This window comes from Cebidichthys violaceus, unplaced genomic scaffold, assembly GCF_023349555.1.
Source record: "Cebidichthys violaceus isolate CVI_PGR_0920_01 unplaced genomic scaffold, fCebVio1.0.p SCAF_93, whole genome shotgun sequence".
Classification (NCBI taxonomy): Eukaryota; Metazoa; Chordata; class Actinopteri; order Perciformes; family Stichaeidae; genus Cebidichthys; species Cebidichthys violaceus.
Genome location: NW_027176979.1, coordinates 275,001 through 294,207, shown reverse-complemented (window position 1 = coordinate 294,207; position 19,207 = coordinate 275,001). Strand labels below are relative to the sequence as shown.

Sequence of the window (19,207 nt, the reverse complement as noted above, 5' to 3'; positions counted from 1 at the left end):
AGAATTAACGACGCCAACCATTTATCTAGATGCCCCCACCGCTTCTAACTTAATTTTGCATAACAGCAGTGTGAGGAAACTATGCATTATTCACATTTTCTTTAGCCATTTAAAAAAAAAAATTGTTTATGCTAAATGTGGGTGGAAACTTAGCTAGTGTTCCAGTGAGCCAGAAAGCACAACGCCAAGACCCTGAAATCAAAACACCTGCCTTTCCTGCTCTCACATGTCAAAATGTCTTCTGTAAAAATAAAGTCCTTCGGGAGTTAGTTTTGGACTTTATTTTCTTTTTAAAGTTGTGTGTGAGGTGATGTCCTCTGTCTTGTGAAGTGAGGGAGAAAGCTACATTTTTTTCTTCCTCTATAACATTTTCTATATTCTTTGACGTTGTTTTTTTAAATCCATGCGTCACATGGTTATCTACCTCCTCCTCTGTCTTTTCCGTGCTTGTTGTTTTACTGTTCTGTCTTTTTCTGCATGTCTCACTTTTCACTGGTCTCCCTCCATCTTTTTTCCTCCAAATCATTCACGCTGTAGTTTCTTTTTTTTCTCTCACTTATCCTCGTGCTTCTCTCCTTCGTTTTCAATTCAATTCAATCCGACATGCATCATTAGTGAGCGTGACGAACGCAGAACTGCCAAAACAAATACACTCTCTCCCTGCGTCTGTCTCTCGGCCCAGGTGTGTGGTAGTCTGTGTCTAAAGCCGGGATTCAGGGTAATAGCCGTCAGAGTCTTAGGCGGTGGCCAATCCTGTTGCAGGTGGGATTAAACAGGGATTAAGCGTGTTTCTCCGTGAAAGCAGACAGACGAGCAGCGCTAATCTGACTTTAGCCCTGTACTGAAAAACGGCAGGCTTGAGCAATCCCACTCCTCTGTGTGTGTGTGTGTGTGTGTGTGTGTGTGTGTGTGTATTTCTGGTTTTCTTCTACCTTTATGGGAACAAATATCAACAAAAAGCAAAAGAACAGAACAGTGAGGGAAGAACAATTTCAAATGCTGAACATTTTCATCTTCATCAGCAACTGACTCTTGAATAATGGCTTCTACAAGGACACCAGTTTTTTTAAGAATATTCCCATTGGGAAACTAGCCTACATCACACCAAATAAGAAGAAGAAGAACCGGTTTATTTCATAATTTAAATTGTGTGCTGTCCTGTTGTAAAAAAGCCGAATACAGAAGTTACACTGTCCCGGTAACACAGAATAATTTAACGGTGTACAGTTACAAAAAGGATTTAAATCAGATCCTCGGCATTTGATTGGGCAGCTAAGAAGTGGGCGGGCTTAGAGAGTTGCACAATATGGAGCTACAAATGACTCAACAGATTGACACTTGAGACTCCTGAAACAGCATTGATTTGGGGGTGAAAAATACTTTAATAGCTTACCACGTCCAGCAGTTTTCAGAATTAAAACTGTCAAGCATTTATTCATGAAAATCAATAGTGTTTGGAAAGACACAGTGAAACAAAGACAGCCTTCCAGAACTCTGATGTCAGCACTGGGGGATGGGTTGGCAAAGGTATGTGTTACAGAAATATAACTTGTCAAACCGGTTCAAATCCAAATTCTGACAGAACATTTTACCTGCAGGTTTCATCCTTGTAGTTTGGCAAAACAGATATCTCTCCTGTGGTTTCTGTAGAAAACAAAGTTTTCCTTGAATATCTACAGGTACCATTTAGACTGAATGAAATCATGAGAACAGAGAAAACCAAATGGCTGTAAGGTGTGCAACATGGACGTAGTTATGAGTTCAAAAGATGTATTTCACTTTGCTAGAAGTTACAGGGAATGTAAATCCAGCTGGAGTTGGTGTTACAATCAAGCTGACCATCAGCATCCTCCCAGACCACTGATGTCAACACTGGGGGATGGGTTGGCGAAGGTATGTGTTACAGGACTGAAGGCAACCCCTGAGATTAGTGGTTCACGAGACAAAAGACTGTCACCCAAGGTGGGGTTCGAACCCTCAGCCTTTTGTCAGCTGCACCAGGCCTGGCTAGCTCAGTCGGCAGAGCATGAGACTCTTAATCTCAGGGTCATGGGTTCGAGCCCCACGTTGGGCTTCAGTGCTTTAGAGTAGGACTTAAACTGGGATGGATTTGTAGACATTTACCCTAGCTATACTTGGGTGTGTTACAGACTTCCCTTAGAGTAGATGAATTGTCTCTCATGCATGTGCAGTTCCCCACCCACTCTTGATTCCAGTTGGAAGTTGTGATGCACCATAACATCGTTTGCCAGAAAGTCAATGCCAGACTGTACCAGTCTGTGGGGACTTTTGCGTACATAGGGGGATGACGACTATTTCGTTACGCGGACTAGAGCACAACCTGCCGATCAAGGCAACCCATGAGGTCTATTTAGATGTCACTCGTGAACACCAGCCACAATTTGGGGTTCACCTGTCAGGATGGCCGAGTGGTCTAAGGCGCCAGACTCAAGGGTTCGCTCCTTCCTCTGCAAAGAGACTTCTGGTCTCCAAATGGAGGTGTGGGTTCAAATCCCACTTCTGACAGAACATTTTACCTGCAGGTTTCATCCTTGTAGTTTGGCAAAACAGATATCTCTCCTGTGGTTTCTGTAGAAAACAAAGTTTTCCTTGAATATCTACAGGTACCATTTAGACTGAATGAAATCATTAGAACAGAGAAAACCAAATGGCTGTAAGGTGTGCAACATGGACGTAGTTATGAGTTCAAAAGATGTATTTCACTTTGCTAGAAGTTACAGGGAATGTAAATCCAGCTGGAGTTGGTGTTACAATCAAGCTGACCATCAGCATCCTCCCAGACCACTGATGTCAACACTGGGGGATGGGTTGGCGAAGGTATGTGTTACAGGACTGAAGGCAACCCCTGAGATTAGTGGTTCACGAGACAAAAGACTGTCACCCAAGGTGGGGTTCAAACCCTCAGCCTTTTGTTAGCTGCACCAGGCCTGGCTAGCTCAGTCGGCAGAGCATGAGACTCTTAATCTCAGGTTTGTGGGTTTGAGCCCCACGTTGGGCTTCAGTGTTTTAGAGTAGGACTTAAACTGGGATGGATTTGTAGACGATTACCCTAGCTATACTTGGGTGTGTTACAGACTTCCCCTAGAGAAGATGAATTGTCTCTCATGCATGTGCAGTTCCCCACCCACTCTTGATTCCAGTTGGAAGTTGTGATGCACCATAACATCGTTTGCCAGACTGTACCAGTCTGTGGGGACTTTTGCGTACATAGGGGGATGACGACTTTTTCGTTACGCGGACTAGAGCACAACCTGGCGATCAAGGCAACCCATGAGGTCTATTTAGATGTCACTCGTGAACACCAGCCACAATTTGGGGTTCACCTGTCAGGATGGCCGAGTGGTCTAAGGCGCCAGACTCAAGGGTTCGCTCCTTCCTCTGCAAAGAGACTTCTGGTCTCCAAATGGAGGCGTGGGTTCAAATCCCACTTCTGACAGAACATTTTACCTGCAGGTTTCATCCTTGTAGTTTGGCAAAACAGATATCTCTCCTGTGGTTTCTGTAGAAAACAAAGTTTTCCTTGAATATCTACAGGTACCATTTAGACTGAATGAAATCATTAGAACAGAGAAAACCAAATGGCTGTAAGGTGTGCAACATGGACGTAGTTATGAGTTCAAAAGATGTATTTCACTTTGCTAGAAGTTACAGGGAATGTAAATCCAGCTGGAGTTGGTGTTACAATCAAGCCGACCATCAGCATCCTCCCATACCACTGATGTCAACACTGGGGGATGGGTTGGCGAAGGTATGTGTTACAGGACTGAAGGCAACCCCTGAGATTAGTGGTTCACGAGACAAAAGACTGTCACCCAAGGTGGGGTTCGAACCCTCAGCCTTTTGTTAGCTGTACCAGGCCTGGCTAGCTCAGTCGGCAGAGCATGAGACTCTTAATCTCAGGGTCGTGGGTTCGAGCCCCACGTTGGGCTTCAGTGTTTTAGAGTAGGACTTAAACTGGGATGGATTTGTAGACGTTTACCCTAGCTATACTTGGGTGTGTTACAGACTTCCCCTAGAGTAGATGAATTGTCTCTCTTGCATGTGCAGTTCCCCACCCACTCTTGATTCCAGTTGGAAGTTGTGATGCACCATAACATCGTTTGCCAGAAAGTCAATGCCAGACTGTACCAGTCTGTGGGGACTTTTGCGTATATAGGGGGATGACAACTTTTTCGTTACGCGGACTAGAGCACAACCTGGCGATCAAGGCAACCCATGAGGTCTATTTAGATGTCACTCGTGAACACCAGCCACAATTTGGGGTTCACCTGTCAGGATGGCCGAGTGGTCTAAGGCGCCAGACTCAAGGGTTTGCTCCTTCCTCTGCAAAGAGACTTCTGGTCTCCAAATGGAGGCATGGGTTCAAATCCCACTTCTGACAGAACATTTTACCTGCAGGTTTCATCCTTGTAGTTTGGCAAAACAGATATCTCTCCTGTGGTTTCTGTAGAAAACAAAGTTTTCCTTGAATATCTACAGGTACCATTTAGACTGAATGAAATCATTAGAACAGAGAAAACCAAATGGCTGTAAGGTGTGCAACATGGACGTAGTTATGAGTTCAAAAGATGTATTTCACTTTGCTAGAAGTTACAGGGAATGTAAATCCAGCTGGAGTTGGTGTTACAATCAAGCTGACCATCAGCATCCTCCCAGACCACTGATGTCAACACTGGGGGATGGGTTGGCGAAGGTATGTGTTACAGGACTGAAGGCAACCCCTGAGATTAGTGGTTCACGAGACAAAAGACTGTCACCCAAGGTGGGGTTCGAACCCTCAGCCTTTTGTTAGCTGCACCAGGCCTGGCTAGCTCAGTCGGCAGAGCATGAGACTCTTAATCTCAGGTTCGTGGGTTCGAGCCCCACGTTGGGCTTCAGTGTTTTAGAGTAGGACTTAAACTGGGATGGATTTGTAGACGATTACCCTAGCTATACTTGGGTGTGTTACAGACTCCCCCTAGAGAAGATGAATTGTCTCTCATGCATGTGCAGTTCCCCACCCACTCTTGATTCCAGTTGGAAGTTGTGATGCACCATAACATCGTTTGCCAGAAAGTCAATGCCAGACTGTACCAGTCTGTGGGGACTTTTGCGTACATAGGGGGATGACGACTTTTTCGTTACGCGGACTAGAGCACAACCTGGCGATCAAGGCAACCCATGAGGTCTATTTAGATGTCACTCGTGAACACCAGCCACAATTTGGGGTTCACCTGTCAGGATGGCCGAGTGGTCTAAGGCGCCAGACTCAAGGGTTCGCTCCTTCCTCTGCAAAGAGACTTCTGGTCTCCAAATGGAGGCGTGGGTTCAAATCCCACTTCTGACAGAACATTTTACCTGCAGGTTTCATCCTTGTAGTTTGGCAAAACAGATATCTCTCCTGTGGTTTCTGTAGAAAACAAAGTTTTCCTTGAATATCTACAGGTACCATTTAGACTGAATGAAATCATTCGAACAGAGATAACCAAATGGCTGTAAGGTGTGCAACATGGACGTAGTTATGAGTTCAAAAGATGTATTTCACTTTGCTAGAAGTTACAGGGAATGTAAATCCAGCTGGAGTTGGTGTTACAATCAAGCCGACCATCAGCATCCTCCCATACCACTGATGTCAACACTGGGGGATGGGTTGGCGAAGGTATGTGTTACAGGACTGAAGGCAACCCCTGAGATTAGTGGTTCACGAGACAAAAGACTGTCACCCAAGGTGGGGTTCAAACCCTCAGCCTTTTGTTAGCTGCACCAGGCCTGGCTAGCTCAGTCGGCAGAGCATGAGACTCTTAATCTCAGGTTCGTGGGTTCGAGCCCCACGTTGGGCTTCAGTGTTTTAGAGTAGGACTTAAACTGGGATGGATTTGTAGACGTTTCCCCTAGCTATACTTGGGTGTGTTACAGACTTCCCCTAGAGTAGATGAATTGTCTCTCATGCATGTGCAGTTCCCCACCCACTCTTGATTCCAGTTGGAAGTTGTGATGCACCATAACATCGTTTGCCAGAAAGTCAATGCCAGACTGTACCAGTCTGTGGGGACTTTTGCGTACATAGGGGGATGACGACTATTTCGTTACGCGGACTAGAGCACAACCTGCCGATCAAGGCAACCCATGAGGTCTATTTAGATGTCACTCGTGAACACCAGCCACAATTTGGGGTTCACCTGTCAGGATGGCCGAGTGGTCTAAGGCGCCAGACTCAAGGGTTCGCTCCTTCCTCTGCAAAGAGACTTCTGGTCTCCAAATGGAGGTGTGGGTTCAAATCCCACTTCTGACAGAACATTTTACCTGCAGGTTTCATCCTTGTAGTTTGGCAAAACAGATATCTCTCCTGTGGTTTCTGTAGAAAACAAAGTTTTCCTTGAATATCTACAGGTACCATTTAGACTGAATGAAATCATTAGAACAGAGAAAACCAAATGGCTGTAAGGTGTGCAACATGGACGTAGTTATGAGTTCAAAAGATGTATTTCACTTTGCTAGAAGTTACAGGGAATGTAAATCCAGCTGGAGTTGGTGTTACAATCAAGCTGACCATCAGCATCCTCCCAGACCACTGATGTCAACACTGGGGGATGGGTTGGCGAAGGTATGTGTTACAGGACTGAAGGCAACCCCTGAGATTAGTGGTTCACGAGACAAAAGACTGTCACCCAAGGTGGGGTTCAAACCCTCAGCCTTTTGTTAGCTGCACCAGGCCTGGCTAGCTCAGTCGGCAGAGCATGAGACTCTTAATCTCAGGTTTGTGGGTTTGAGCCCCACGTTGGGCTTCAGTGTTTTAGAGTAGGACTTAAACTGGGATGGATTTGTAGACGATTACCCTAGCTATACTTGGGTGTGTTACAGACTTCCCCTAGAGAAGATGAATTGTCTCTCATGCATGTGCAGTTCCCCACCCACTCTTGATTCCAGTTGGAAGTTGTGATGCACCATAACATCGTTTGCCAGACTGTACCAGTCTGTGGGGACTTTTGCGTACATAGGGGGATGACGACTTTTTCGTTACGCGGACTAGAGCACAACCTGGCGATCAAGGCAACCCATGAGGTCTATTTAGATGTCACTCGTGAACACCAGCCACAATTTGGGGTTCACCTGTCAGGATGGCCGAGTGGTCTAAGGCGCCAGACTCAAGGGTTCGCTCCTTCCTCTGCAAAGAGACTTCTGGTCTCCAAATGGAGGCGTGGGTTCAAATCCCACTTCTGACAGAACATTTTACCTGCAGGTTTCATCCTTGTAGTTTTGGCAAAACAGATATCTCTCCTGTGGTTTCTGTAGAAAACAAAGTTTTCCTTGAATATCTACAGGTACCATTTAGACTGAATGAAATCATTAGAACAGAGAAAACCAAATGGCTGTAAGGTGTGCAACATGGACGTAGTTATGAGTTCAAAAGATGTATTTCACTTTGCTAGAAGTTACAGGGAATGTAAATCCAGCTGGAGTTGGTGTTACAATCAAGCCGACCATCAGCATCCTCCCATACCACTGATGTCAACACTGGGGGATGGGTTGGCGAAGGTATGTGTTACAGGACTGAAGGCAACCCCTGAGATTAGTGGTTCACGAGACAAAAGACTGTCACCCAAGGTGGGGTTCGAACCCTCAGCCTTTTGTTAGCTGTACCAGGCCTGGCTAGCTCAGTCGGCAGAGCATGAGACTCTTAATCTCAGGGTCGTGGGTTCGAGCCCCACGTTGGGCTTCAGTGTTTTAGAGTAGGACTTAAACTGGGATGGATTTGTAGACGTTTACCCTAGCTATACTTGGGTGTGTTACAGACTTCCCCTAGAGTAGATGAATTGTCTCTCTTGCATGTGCAGTTCCCCACCCACTCTTGATTCCAGTTGGAAGTTGTGATGCACCATAACATCGTTTGCCAGAAAGTCAATGCCAGACTGTACCAGTCTGTGGGGACTTTTGCGTATATAGGGGGATGACAACTTTTTCGTTACGCGGACTAGAGCACAACCTGGCGATCAAGGCAACCCATGAGGTCTATTTAGATGTCACTCGTGAACACCAGCCACAATTTGGGGTTCACCTGTCAGGATGGCCGAGTGGTCTAAGGCGCCAGACTCAAGGGTTTGCTCCTTCCTCTGCAAAGAGACTTCTGGTCTCCAAATGGAGGCATGGGTTCAAATCCCACTTCTGACAGAACATTTTACCTGCAGGTTTCATCCTTGTAGTTTGGCAAAACAGATATCTCTCCTGTGGTTTCTGTAGAAAACAAAGTTTTCCTTGAATATCTACAGGTACCATTTAGACTGAATGAAATCATTAGAACAGAGAAAACCAAATGGCTGTAAGGTGTGCAACATGGACGTAGTTATGAGTTCAAAAGATGTATTTCACTTTGCTAGAAGTTACAGGGAATGTAAATCCAGCTGGAGTTGGTGTTACAATCAAGCTGACCATCAGCATCCTCCCAGACCACTGATGTCAACACTGGGGGATGGGTTGGCGAAGGTATGTGTTACAGGACTGAAGGCAACCCCTGAGATTAGTGGTTCACGAGACAAAAGACTGTCACCCAAGGTGGGGTTCGAACCCTCAGCCTTTTGTTAGCTGCACCAGGCCTGGCTAGCTCAGTCGGCAGAGCATGAGACTCTTAATCTCAGGTTCGTGGGTTCGAGCCCCACGTTGGGCTTCAGTGTTTTAGAGTAGGACTTAAACTGGGATGGATTTGTAGACGATTACCCTAGCTATACTTGGGTGTGTTACAGACTCCCCCTAGAGAAGATGAATTGTCTCTCATGCATGTGCAGTTCCCCACCCACTCTTGATTCCAGTTGGAAGTTGTGATGCACCATAACATCGTTTGCCAGAAAGTCAATGCCAGACTGTACCAGTCTGTGGGGACTTTTGCGTACATAGGGGGATGACGACTTTTTCGTTACGCGGACTAGAGCACAACCTGGCGATCAAGGCAACCCATGAGGTCTATTTAGATGTCACTCGTGAACACCAGCCACAATTTGGGGTTCACCTGTCAGGATGGCCGAGTGGTCTAAGGCGCCAGACTCAAGGGTTCGCTCCTTCCTCTGCAAAGAGACTTCTGGTCTCCAAATGGAGGCGTGGGTTCAAATCCCACTTCTGACAGAACATTTTACCTGCAGGTTTCATCCTTGTAGTTTGGCAAAACAGATATCTCTCCTGTGGTTTCTGTAGAAAACAAAGTTTTCCTTGAATATCTACAGGTACCATTTAGACTGAATGAAATCATTCGAACAGAGATAACCAAATGGCTGTAAGGTGTGCAACATGGACGTAGTTATGAGTTCAAAAGATGTATTTCACTTTGCTAGAAGTTACAGGGAATGTAAATCCAGCTGGAGTTGGTGTTACAATCAAGCCGACCATCAGCATCCTCCCATACCACTGATGTCAACACTGGGGGATGGGTTGGCGAAGGTATGTGTTACAGGACTGAAGGCAACCCCTGAGATTAGTGGTTCACGAGACAAAAGACTGTCACCCAAGGTGGGGTTCAAACCCTCAGCCTTTTGTTAGCTGCACCAGGCCTGGCTAGCTCAGTCGGCAGAGCATGAGACTCTTAATCTCAGGTTCGTGGGTTCGAGCCCCACGTTGGGCTTCAGTGTTTTAGAGTAGGACTTAAACTGGGATGGATTTGTAGACGTTTCCCCTAGCTATACTTGGGTGTGTTACAGACTTCCCCTAGAGTAGATGAATTGTCTCTCATGCATGTGCAGTTCCCCACCCACTCTTGATTCCAGTTGGAAGTTGTGATGCACCATAACATCGTTTGCCAGAAAGTCAATGCCAAACTGTACCAGTCTGTGGGGACTTTTGCGTACATAGGCGGATGACGACTTTTTCGTTACGCGGACTAGAGCACAACCTGCCGATCAAGGCAACCCATGAGGTCTATTTAGATGTCACTCGTGAACACCAGCCACAATTTAGGGCTCACCTGTCAGGATGGCCGAGTGGTCTAAGGCGCCAGACTCAAGGGTTCGCTCCTTCCTCTGCAAAGAGACTTCTGGTCTCCAAATGGAGGCGTGGGTTCAAATCCCACTTCTGACAGAACATTTTACCTGCAGGTTTCATCCTTGTAGTTTTGGCAAAACAGATATCTCTCCTGTGGTTTCTGTAGAAAACAAAGTTTTCCTTGAATATCTACAGGTACCATTTAGACTGAATGAAATCATTAGAACAGAGAAAACCAAATGGCTGTAAGGTGTGCAACATGGACGTAGTTATGAGTTCAAAAGATGTATTTCACTTTGCTAGAAGTTACAGGGAATGTAAATCCAGCTGGAGTTGGTGTTACAATCAAGCCGACCATCAGCATCCTCCCAGACCACTGATGTCAACACTGGGGGATGGGTTGGCGAAGGTATGTGTTACAGGACTGAAGGCAACCCCTGAGATTAGTGGTTCACGAGACAAAAGACTGTCACCCAAGGTGGGGTTCGAACCCTCAGCCTTTTGTTAGCTGCACCAGGCCTGGCTAGCTCAGTCGGCAGAGCATGAGACTCTTAATCTCAGGGTCGTGGGTTCGAGCCCCACATTGGGCTTCAGTGTTTTAGAGTAGGACTTAAACTGGGATGGATTTGTAGACGTTTCCCCTAGCTATACTTGGGTGTGTTACAGACTTCCCCTAGAGTCGATGAATTGTCTCTCATGCATGTGCAGTTCCCCACCCACTCTTGATTCCAGTTGGAAGTTGTGATGCACCATAACATCGTTTGCCAGAAAGTCAATGCCAAACTGTACCAGTCTGTGGGGACTTTTGCGTACATAGGGAGATGACGACTTTTTTGTTACGCGGACTAGAGCACAACCTGCCGATCAAGGCAACCCATGAGGTCTATTTAGATGTCACTTGTGAACACCAGCCACAATTTAGGGCTCACCTGTCAGGATGGCCGAGTGGTCTAACGTGCCAGACTCAAGAGTTCGCTCCTTCCTCTGCGAAGAGACTTCTGGTCTCCAAATGGAGGCGTAGGTTCAAATCCCACTTCTGACAGAACATTTTACCTGCAGGTTTCATCCTTGTAGTTTGGCAAAACAGATATCTCTCCTGTGGTTTCTGTAGAAAACAAAGTTTTCCTTGAATATCTACAGGTACCATTTAGACTGAATGAAATCATTAGAACAGAGAAAACCAAATGGCTGTAAGGTGTGCAACCTGGACGTAGTTATGAGTTGAAAAGATGTATTTCACTTTGCTAGAAGTTACAGGGAATGTAAATCCAGCTGGAGTTGGTGTTACAATCAAGCCGACCATCAGCATCCTCCCAGACCACTGATGTCAACACTGGGGGATGGGTTGGCGAAGGTATGTGTTACAGGACTGAAGGCAACCCCTGAGATTAGTGGTTCACGAGACAAAAGACTGTCACCCAAGGTGGGGTTCGAACCCTCAGCCTTTTGTTTGCTGCACCAGGCCTGGCTAACTCTCCAGGTAGCGCGTGAGTCGAGCTAATTCTTGGTTGCAAAAGCCAATCGCCGTTCAGTCTGTAACCAAGAATCAACCAAGAATTGTCCGTTGTGTCCAATCGGTGCTCGTATCGCAACCAAGAATCAACCAAGAATCAACCAAGAATTGACCAATGACGGACGAGAGCGGCCGACGACCAAATCCCTCCCACATTTGAAAAGTTGTTTACGGTGTTTACGGTGGATGAAGAGAACGGACGTCGGATTCTATTCGTTTTATCAACATTTCGAAAGTAAGTCAATCCTTTATAACTGTTGTCAATACAAATGAATTGAGATATATTGATGTTTGAATGAATGAGCCGCTCGGTAACTTGTTACTAACGAGGAAACGCGTCCTAACGTAAACGTCAGCTGTCCATCACTGTATTACATTATGTTACAGAGAGCGATACTTAGCTAACGTTAGCTCTACCGTTACTGATGTTACGTTCAGTCACTTTAACGTTCACCAACAAAGTTAACAAACTAACCCGCTTGTTGATGACCGGAGCGAACTCACGTTAAGTGGGACTGTCCGCCATTCCGCCGTTATTTGACTGTTCTCTTTATGGATTCATTCATTCATTCATTTACAATAAAGTCAAGTTACATACAGCATGACAAGACTTACATTAAAATGAAACAGCACTCTCGTCTGTGAGTCGGAACCTTTACAATAACGTAACAACGTTACCGGACACCTGTTTGTAACGTACCGTTCATTTCATTACTCAACGTTACTTACAGGAGGCAGTGATGGAAAGTAACGAGGGAAATTGCATTTACTCAAGAACGTTACTGTACTGAAGTATCATTTTGAGCTACTTGTATTTTACTTGAGTATTTCTGTTTTATTCTACTTTATACTTCTACTCGATTACAATTCAGAGGGAAATATTGTGCTTTTTACTGCACTACATTTAATTGATAACTTCAGTTACTTTGAAGATCGAGGTTCTACAAAAAAGCTCAGTTTATAAAACATATTGCATTATAGATAGATTGTTAAAGATGAAACGACCTTGATCAGCTGATTGCTCACACAATGGTTACACTGTGAGCATGCTTCATACACTCATACTTTATGCAGAGCATGTTTTCTGCATTGCTTACAATGTGTGTTGCATTATGTGGGATATATTAGTAGAAATGAAATACAACATTCATAACTATGTTTTCATGAGTGTACTATCACTGAGTTATTATTGTATGAGTGTTTTCCTTCTCTTACAATGAGCCCTTCACATCTCCATTGATACGTAGATATGAAGGCTCCGCCGTGGTGACAAACAAACACTGGTTATAGAGAGAGCCTTCTTTCACTTGTTCATGTTCACATGAAGATATGCTCAGATATGCTTGTGAAAATGCAATGTGTTAAAAGTGTTATTATGGGATGGATGGCCCCTGAGCGAGGCAGACTCAGCGGCTCACGTTGCCACAGTCTTGGAAAAAGAGGAGTGAGCGGAGCGGTATTCAGCTGCTTACAATCTGTTTATGAATATTGGTTGTTTTATGTTTTCCCAGGTTCAGCAGGCGTGGCAGGGCCAGATCCAGATGCATCCTGAGCAGGACCAGAGAAGCTCCCTGCAGCTCTGCAGAAAGGCTCATCTCTGCATTCTGGCAGTTTGGCTGAGCCCCACCTGTTCCTCCTGCCACCAAACAGTGCAGGAGAAGCAACGCTCAAGAAGAGGACTGCCTGTCTCCTTCCCCTTCTCTTCCATCTCTGGGGCTTCCTATAGTGGCTGGACCCTCACAGGTGATGTTTTTTAACTCCCCCAACCCCAGTTTACCTTCTGTGCCACCTTCCACTCACACATCCAGCCAAGTGGTTCCTTACGGTACTCAACAGTACAGGGAACAAAAGAGGAGATGGAGCAAAGTGGAACCCTCAAGAGAAAGTAGGTGAAGAAGACGGACGTGATCCTTTGCAGAAAGTGCAACAAAGACAGAAAGACAGCATCACACCTTCAGTACTTTGGGAACTGATACTGTCCAGAGTCTGACACTCATGTGAAGAATGGAGGGCTATGCTGAAGAAGCGGGGTTGAGATGAAAACCCTCCAGCATCTCCAGTGTATGTTTTCAAGTTCTTTGCACTGTTACAGAGTTTGGCTTTACAACGGTCACTGTTTTAAGGCTGCATGTGTAAAACATTGTTGGATATCTGATCTGGGACCATCTTGTCTCTTCACTTTAACGGTCTTGTCACCTGATCAATGATCCCACACCAGTTTTCCAACGCTCATAAGCTTTATGTACACAGAATATGTTTTCTTTTTTACTGTATTATCGATTATTTAAATTGTTGATTTTGATTACTTGATTTCTTCACTTTATTTATGTTGCACTTTCATTACATTACATTTTTACTTTTAGTTTATTTATACCTTAAGTCCTTTATGTTACACTTTATTATTATTGTCATTTTTGTTTTTCTGTAATAAAAAATATAAAACTGACTTATCTGTGTTGATAACTTCTTCCTATTTATTATTAGTATTATTTAGTTATTACAACAACTTCACTCAAAAAAATTACAACTTTTAACATCTACCCAAGAGAGGATTATCTGAACTCCAAACTATGTTGATAAATAATAATAATCCTCCTATTTGTCACATTCATTGTTTGCTTCATCATCACATAAGGTTTTTAGTCTGCAGGCTTCTTAATTAAACAGTGGTGGACAGTAACTAATTCAATTTACTCAAGTACTCTACTTAAGTACAATTTTGAAATACTTGTTCTTTACTTGTGTATTTACATTTCATTTCACTTTATACTTCTAGTCCACTGCACCTTAAAGGCAAATATTGTACTTTTTACTCCACTACATTTGATATCTTTAGTTACTTGAAGATTCAGATTAATAAAAGAAAATGTAATCACCTTTCCACCAGTGCATTGACATAGGCCTGCTATGTTTATTTTAGATGCTGACGTACATATTTCTAGATGATCACGACGAGTCAAAACCGGTCCGAGCAGGACTCGAAACCGCGCAATTAGGGCGCATTTCAGGCTAATCGTGGTCTGTTACATAGACCAATGTGCTACATCTTTAGCTCAGTCGGCAGAGCATGAGACTCTTAATCTCAGGGTCGTGGGTTCGAGCCCCACATTGGGCTTCAGTGTTTTAGAGTAGGACTTAAACTGGGATGGATTTGTAGATGTTTACCCTAGCTATACTTGGGTGTGTTACAGACTTCCCCTAGAGTAGATGAATTGTCTCTCATGCATGTGCAGTTCCCCACCCACTCTTGATTCCAGTTGGAAGTTGTGATGCACTATAACATTGTTTGCCAGACTGTACCAGTCTGTGAGGACTTTTGCGTACATAGGGGGATGACGACTTTTTCGTTACGCGGACTAGAGCACAACCTGCCGATCAAGGCAACCCATGAGGTCTATTTAGATGTCACTCGTGAACACCAGCCACAATTTAGGGTTCACCTGTCAGGATGGCCGAGTGGTCTAATGTGCCAGACTCAAGGGTTCGCTCCTTCCTCTGCAAAGAGACTTCTGGTCTCCAAATGGAGATGTGGGTTCAAATCCCACTTCTGACAGAACATTTTACCTGCAGGTTTCATCCTTGTAGTTTGGCAAAACAGATATCTCTCCTGTGGTTTCTGTAGAAAACAAAGTTTTCCTTGAATATCTACAGGTACCATTTGGACTTAATGAAATCATGAGAACAGAAAAAACCAAATGGCTGTAAGGTGTGCAACATGGACGTAGTTATGAGTTCAAAAGATGTATGTCACTTTGCTAGAAGTTACAGGGAATGTAAATCCAGCTGGAGTTGGTGTTACAATCAAGCTGACCATCAGCATCCTCCCAGACCACTGATGTCAACACTGGGGGATGGGTTGGCGAAGGTATGTGTTACAGGACTGAAGGCAACCCCTGAGATTAGTGGTTCACGAGACAAAAGACTGTCACCCAAGGTGGGGTTCGAACCATCAGCCTTTTGCTTGCTGCACCAGGCCCGGCTAGCTCAGTCGGCAGAGCATGAGACTCTTAATCTCATCCGTGTAGTAGAACATCGTTTGGCGCTATTATCCTATGTTATCATTAAAGTTTCACTACATCCACTTAAATGTATGCAGACAATATTGCAATCGGATGATTTACATTTAGTATTTTTTTTTTCCTCCGCTGTGTTCTTGTGCTCCGACAAAATTCCGACAAAACTTTATACGCTTACCCAGAAATCACACTAAGGTGTGAGACATCAGCAGCGGGGAAACATCCATCCGTTCTCCTGCTGCCGTCCTCAGACCAAGCTGACCTTTGAAATTGCTGCCGGCCCTCTCTTTATTCATTAGTCTGAGTAATGTCGTCAAGCGACCAGGTTTTAAACAAACCCTCAGAGTACAAAGGCCGGATGGTAACATTTTTTACCCAAAACCGTCTCCTTTAAACATCCCTGGTTCAACTTTGACCCACTCTACTTGCCATACAAAGAAGGGTTCGTGACAGTTTTTATCGGCAATTAAAATAGTTTAGCTGAATCGGCTAAGCCTGACGATCTAGTTGCTTGTGTTTCTTGCCTCGTCAGACTTTGTTTTAGAAAATCCAATATAATATATAAATAACCAACAGAAACGATGACAAAAACCTCCAAAAATAAAAGTTGATACAAGTAGAAAAACATTCTGATAAAAGCTTGACATTTGACTCAAATCTGTGCACTTCAGGATATTAAGAGCAGGTTTACGCCTGGCTGCACACACACACACACACACACACACACACACACACACACACACACACACACACACACACACACACACACACACACACACACTGTCACCCTCTCCTCTCACTGCAGCAGCTGTGTGAGGTAATGTCTGTCTGTCTGCATCTGTGCAACACCCTGCAAGAATAACAAATCCACCTCCCTCTCTCATCCTTTTTCTATCTCATTATCTCTCCCTCTGTCTGTCTTTCTGTCTGCCCCCTCCACCTTTACCTCCCTCTCTCCCTCTCTCCCCTCTCTCTCTCTCCCTCTTCTGTCTACACTTGTGTTTGCCTCGCTCGCCCGCCCCCTTACTCCCCCGCTGCTGTTTGAGGCTAGACGCAGTAGACTATTACAAATGTCCTCTGTCGAGAAGAGATTGTGTTGTAAACAAAGAGAGAGAGAGAGAGAGAGAGAAAGAGGATGAGGGAAACTAGCGTGAGGAAGGGGGAGGAAGCACATGAAAGAGAAGAAAGACGAACAAAAGGATGATCAAACATAACATTTTCATATAACCGCATTCATTCACCTTTTTTGACCTGAATAGTGAGGTTTACACTGACGCCTGAAACAAGCTTCTCAGGACTAAGTGAACGTGCCTTGGTGTCGTTCAGAGACATTCATGGCTGTTTGAAGGCCTTTACACATGTTAGCGTTTGTTTGGGGGGTTTTTGTGCAAAATTGAAGTGTTAATTTGCACTTCAATATATTTTTGGGAACTGTTGTTTTTGTCATGAGTACTTTCACACAGATGTAACGCCGCACGAAAAGGCTTCTTTCTGAGCTTTCTCACCACGTCAACCAATCACATTATATTGTCCAACAACACGGAGGCTCCGTGGTCCGAACCATGACGGCAAACTTTATTACTCCTTTCAACCAAAATGTACTCCTTCCGTTCTTACCTTTCACAATAAAAGCCCTAGACATATACACCTCGTAACTGTTTACCAGAGGGAAGTCAGGATCGCGGTAGAATCAAATCTTTTCACACTTTTTATTGAAAAAGCGTTGTAACTGTTGCAAATTGGGCATCGCTGTTTTGATGCGAAATATTGGCAGTTAAGAACTGGACAAAACTTCAGACACAGCATGCTGTGTTTTTATAACTTTTGATACCAGCACTGACGAAAACACTTGTTGCTCTCCATGTCTTTCATTAAAATGTGACATACCGTTTCAGCTCTGTATTAATTTCAGACAGTGTAGCAAATTGAAAAGATGAGTTTGTGTATGTGTGTGTGTGTGTGTGTGTGTGTGTGTGTTTATGTGGCTGCATATTGGAATGTTGGGAGGCTTAGAAATATCTGCAAGACGGCATGTTTATGGTGAAACTTTCCTTTAACGGCAAAAAAACAAAGTGTGCAGAGAGAGCGTGCAACACAAATTAAAAGGATGAAAGAAAGTACTCCTGAACACACACACACACACACACACACACACACACACACACACACACACACACACACACACACACACACACACACACACACACACACACACCTACTCACATTATGTATGCTTTATTTCAATCCAGAAAATTAAAAACAGCAGGGAAACTGGTCTGGTAGGTTATTTTCACATCAATGCAAGACAGAAATCTTTTTTGTGTGTGTGTGTGTGTGTGTGTGTGTGTGTGTGTGTGTGTGTTTGTGTGCGTGTGTCTCTTTTCATCCTGAGTGTGTAAAGGATGTAATGACGTCATTGTATCATCAGACTAATCTGATTACAGTGTAACAAGTTTGACATCTCTCAATTTCTTATCTGTCTCACTGTTTGTCTGCTCGTCTTGCTTCTGGTCTCTTTAGAGAAATGACTGTCTGTCTCATGTTGACTGACAGACTCTCTGGCCGTCTGTCCGTCCGTCCGTCTGTCTTAGGGTCGGGTTACACTCAAAATGAGCTAGTTTGTACGATGTGTTGTCCGGCCACATTGGAAGTGTTTATTGTTGTTTGCAGACGGTCACACGTGGAGTAGAAGAGTTAGAGCAGCGAGGGGGAGATGATGTAATCGTAAACATTTACAGAGAGTCCCTGCTGGAAGACATTCATAGAGTTGCACTTGTTTGGACACACACACACAAAAATGACAGAAACACTATAGTTGTTTGGAAAGTCCTTTGTGTCTTTTATGTGTTGTTTTATTACGCTGTTTTTTACTTTTTGCTGCTTCGTCTTTAAGTCCTTCTATCTGTGTTCTTCTGTGGTGTTCATGTACGCTGCCATCTTGAAAATCTCACTGTGATGGATAAAGGTGAAATGAATAGAATTGATAAAAGAATGAAAACAGATGGTTTTCTTGTTCACGTGTGAAGAGGGTTTGAATGGCAGGTTGTCGGTTTTGGAAGCTTCACAAGCTGCTGATCTGACGAACACTCACGTTAAAGCATGCCGGTTCCTTTACGGCCTATTTTTTCTCCTCTAATTAGTGATGGCCTGAAATGTAAATGACTGCCTGTCTGGTTGCATTTAAATGGATGGCGAGTAAATATAATTAAAAAAGACAGCTCTTTGTATCAAATTAATTACTCGCTACATTAACAGACTCCATATTTTGGCACATTTTGCAGATTGCAACACTTTCCGCCAGCTGCACCAGGTTCAAAATGTGGAGGTGGAGCCATGAAGTGGACGTACATCATAAAATGAAGTACGTCAGCTACCTATCTAGTATTCGTGTGTATTGTTTCACCTAATATATACAGTAATTTAAAGGGATACTACGATCTGCAAAACCTGCAAAACTTGCTGAAAAAAAAGTCACTGCGAAAGGCTCTTCGAGGTTAACATCGAGCCAATGTTAAAAAAGTGGAGGTAATACACTGAGTAATAACTACTGTAAGTAAACTGTAAACTGATTACTTAATTACTTGAAGCTGCCTCATGAAATGCTGAGCTGGTAAGAAATGAAATACAAACCTGTCACTTACAATTAACAAAGTAAAACAAATAAAATAAAATAAACAGGAAATGTTTTTGTTGATGGGACGAAATATGATTAAAA

At 44.1% G+C, this 19,207-nt stretch overlaps 21 non-coding genes across 21 annotated transcripts; all 21 read left to right on the top strand.

The window, feature by feature from the left end:
• The first annotated feature begins 2,001 nt into the window (after window positions 1-2,001).
• trnak-cuu (transfer RNA lysine (anticodon CUU)) lies at window positions 2,002-2,074 on the top strand. The gene has a single exon. It is a non-coding gene; the product is annotated as a tRNA-Lys (tRNA).
• A 341-nt stretch (window positions 2,075-2,415) lies between these two features.
• trnal-caa (transfer RNA leucine (anticodon CAA)) lies at window positions 2,416-2,526 on the top strand. The gene is made up of 2 exons: window positions 2,416-2,453; window positions 2,481-2,526. It is a non-coding gene; the product is annotated as a tRNA-Leu (tRNA).
• A 420-nt stretch (window positions 2,527-2,946) lies between these two features.
• Window positions 2,947-3,019, top strand: trnak-cuu (transfer RNA lysine (anticodon CUU)). The gene has a single exon. It is a non-coding gene; the product is annotated as a tRNA-Lys (tRNA).
• Window positions 3,020-3,346: 327 nt separating this feature from the next.
• trnal-caa (transfer RNA leucine (anticodon CAA)) lies at window positions 3,347-3,457 on the top strand. Its single transcript has 2 exons — window positions 3,347-3,384; window positions 3,412-3,457. It is a non-coding gene; the product is annotated as a tRNA-Leu (tRNA).
• Window positions 3,458-3,877: 420 nt separating this feature from the next.
• On the top strand, window positions 3,878-3,950 carry trnak-cuu (transfer RNA lysine (anticodon CUU)). Its single transcript has one exon. It is a non-coding gene; the product is annotated as a tRNA-Lys (tRNA).
• Window positions 3,951-4,291: 341 nt separating this feature from the next.
• trnal-caa (transfer RNA leucine (anticodon CAA)) lies at window positions 4,292-4,402 on the top strand. The gene is made up of 2 exons: window positions 4,292-4,329; window positions 4,357-4,402. It is a non-coding gene; the product is annotated as a tRNA-Leu (tRNA).
• Window positions 4,403-4,822: 420 nt separating this feature from the next.
• trnak-cuu (transfer RNA lysine (anticodon CUU)) lies at window positions 4,823-4,895 on the top strand. The gene has a single exon. It is a non-coding gene; the product is annotated as a tRNA-Lys (tRNA).
• A 341-nt stretch (window positions 4,896-5,236) lies between these two features.
• Window positions 5,237-5,347, top strand: trnal-caa (transfer RNA leucine (anticodon CAA)). The gene is made up of 2 exons: window positions 5,237-5,274; window positions 5,302-5,347. It is a non-coding gene; the product is annotated as a tRNA-Leu (tRNA).
• Window positions 5,348-5,767: 420 nt separating this feature from the next.
• trnak-cuu (transfer RNA lysine (anticodon CUU)) lies at window positions 5,768-5,840 on the top strand. Its single transcript has one exon. It is a non-coding gene; the product is annotated as a tRNA-Lys (tRNA).
• Window positions 5,841-6,181: 341 nt separating this feature from the next.
• trnal-caa (transfer RNA leucine (anticodon CAA)) lies at window positions 6,182-6,292 on the top strand. The gene is made up of 2 exons: window positions 6,182-6,219; window positions 6,247-6,292. It is a non-coding gene; the product is annotated as a tRNA-Leu (tRNA).
• Window positions 6,293-6,712: 420 nt separating this feature from the next.
• Window positions 6,713-6,785, top strand: trnak-cuu (transfer RNA lysine (anticodon CUU)). Its single transcript has one exon. It is a non-coding gene; the product is annotated as a tRNA-Lys (tRNA).
• A 327-nt stretch (window positions 6,786-7,112) lies between these two features.
• trnal-caa (transfer RNA leucine (anticodon CAA)) lies at window positions 7,113-7,223 on the top strand. Its single transcript has 2 exons — window positions 7,113-7,150; window positions 7,178-7,223. It is a non-coding gene; the product is annotated as a tRNA-Leu (tRNA).
• Window positions 7,224-7,644: 421 nt separating this feature from the next.
• On the top strand, window positions 7,645-7,717 carry trnak-cuu (transfer RNA lysine (anticodon CUU)). Its single transcript has one exon. It is a non-coding gene; the product is annotated as a tRNA-Lys (tRNA).
• Window positions 7,718-8,058: 341 nt separating this feature from the next.
• On the top strand, window positions 8,059-8,169 carry trnal-caa (transfer RNA leucine (anticodon CAA)). Its single transcript has 2 exons — window positions 8,059-8,096; window positions 8,124-8,169. It is a non-coding gene; the product is annotated as a tRNA-Leu (tRNA).
• Window positions 8,170-8,589: 420 nt separating this feature from the next.
• Window positions 8,590-8,662, top strand: trnak-cuu (transfer RNA lysine (anticodon CUU)). Its single transcript has one exon. It is a non-coding gene; the product is annotated as a tRNA-Lys (tRNA).
• A 341-nt stretch (window positions 8,663-9,003) lies between these two features.
• Window positions 9,004-9,114, top strand: trnal-caa (transfer RNA leucine (anticodon CAA)). Its single transcript has 2 exons — window positions 9,004-9,041; window positions 9,069-9,114. It is a non-coding gene; the product is annotated as a tRNA-Leu (tRNA).
• Window positions 9,115-9,534: 420 nt separating this feature from the next.
• On the top strand, window positions 9,535-9,607 carry trnak-cuu (transfer RNA lysine (anticodon CUU)). Its single transcript has one exon. It is a non-coding gene; the product is annotated as a tRNA-Lys (tRNA).
• A 341-nt stretch (window positions 9,608-9,948) lies between these two features.
• Window positions 9,949-10,059, top strand: trnal-caa (transfer RNA leucine (anticodon CAA)). The gene is made up of 2 exons: window positions 9,949-9,986; window positions 10,014-10,059. It is a non-coding gene; the product is annotated as a tRNA-Leu (tRNA).
• A 421-nt stretch (window positions 10,060-10,480) lies between these two features.
• trnak-cuu (transfer RNA lysine (anticodon CUU)) lies at window positions 10,481-10,553 on the top strand. The gene has a single exon. It is a non-coding gene; the product is annotated as a tRNA-Lys (tRNA).
• A 3,962-nt stretch (window positions 10,554-14,515) lies between these two features.
• On the top strand, window positions 14,516-14,591 carry trnak-cuu (transfer RNA lysine (anticodon CUU)). The gene has a single exon. It is a non-coding gene; the product is annotated as a tRNA-Lys (tRNA).
• A 327-nt stretch (window positions 14,592-14,918) lies between these two features.
• Window positions 14,919-15,029, top strand: trnal-caa (transfer RNA leucine (anticodon CAA)). Its single transcript has 2 exons — window positions 14,919-14,956; window positions 14,984-15,029. It is a non-coding gene; the product is annotated as a tRNA-Leu (tRNA).
• Window positions 15,030-19,207: the final 4,178 nt, after the last annotated feature.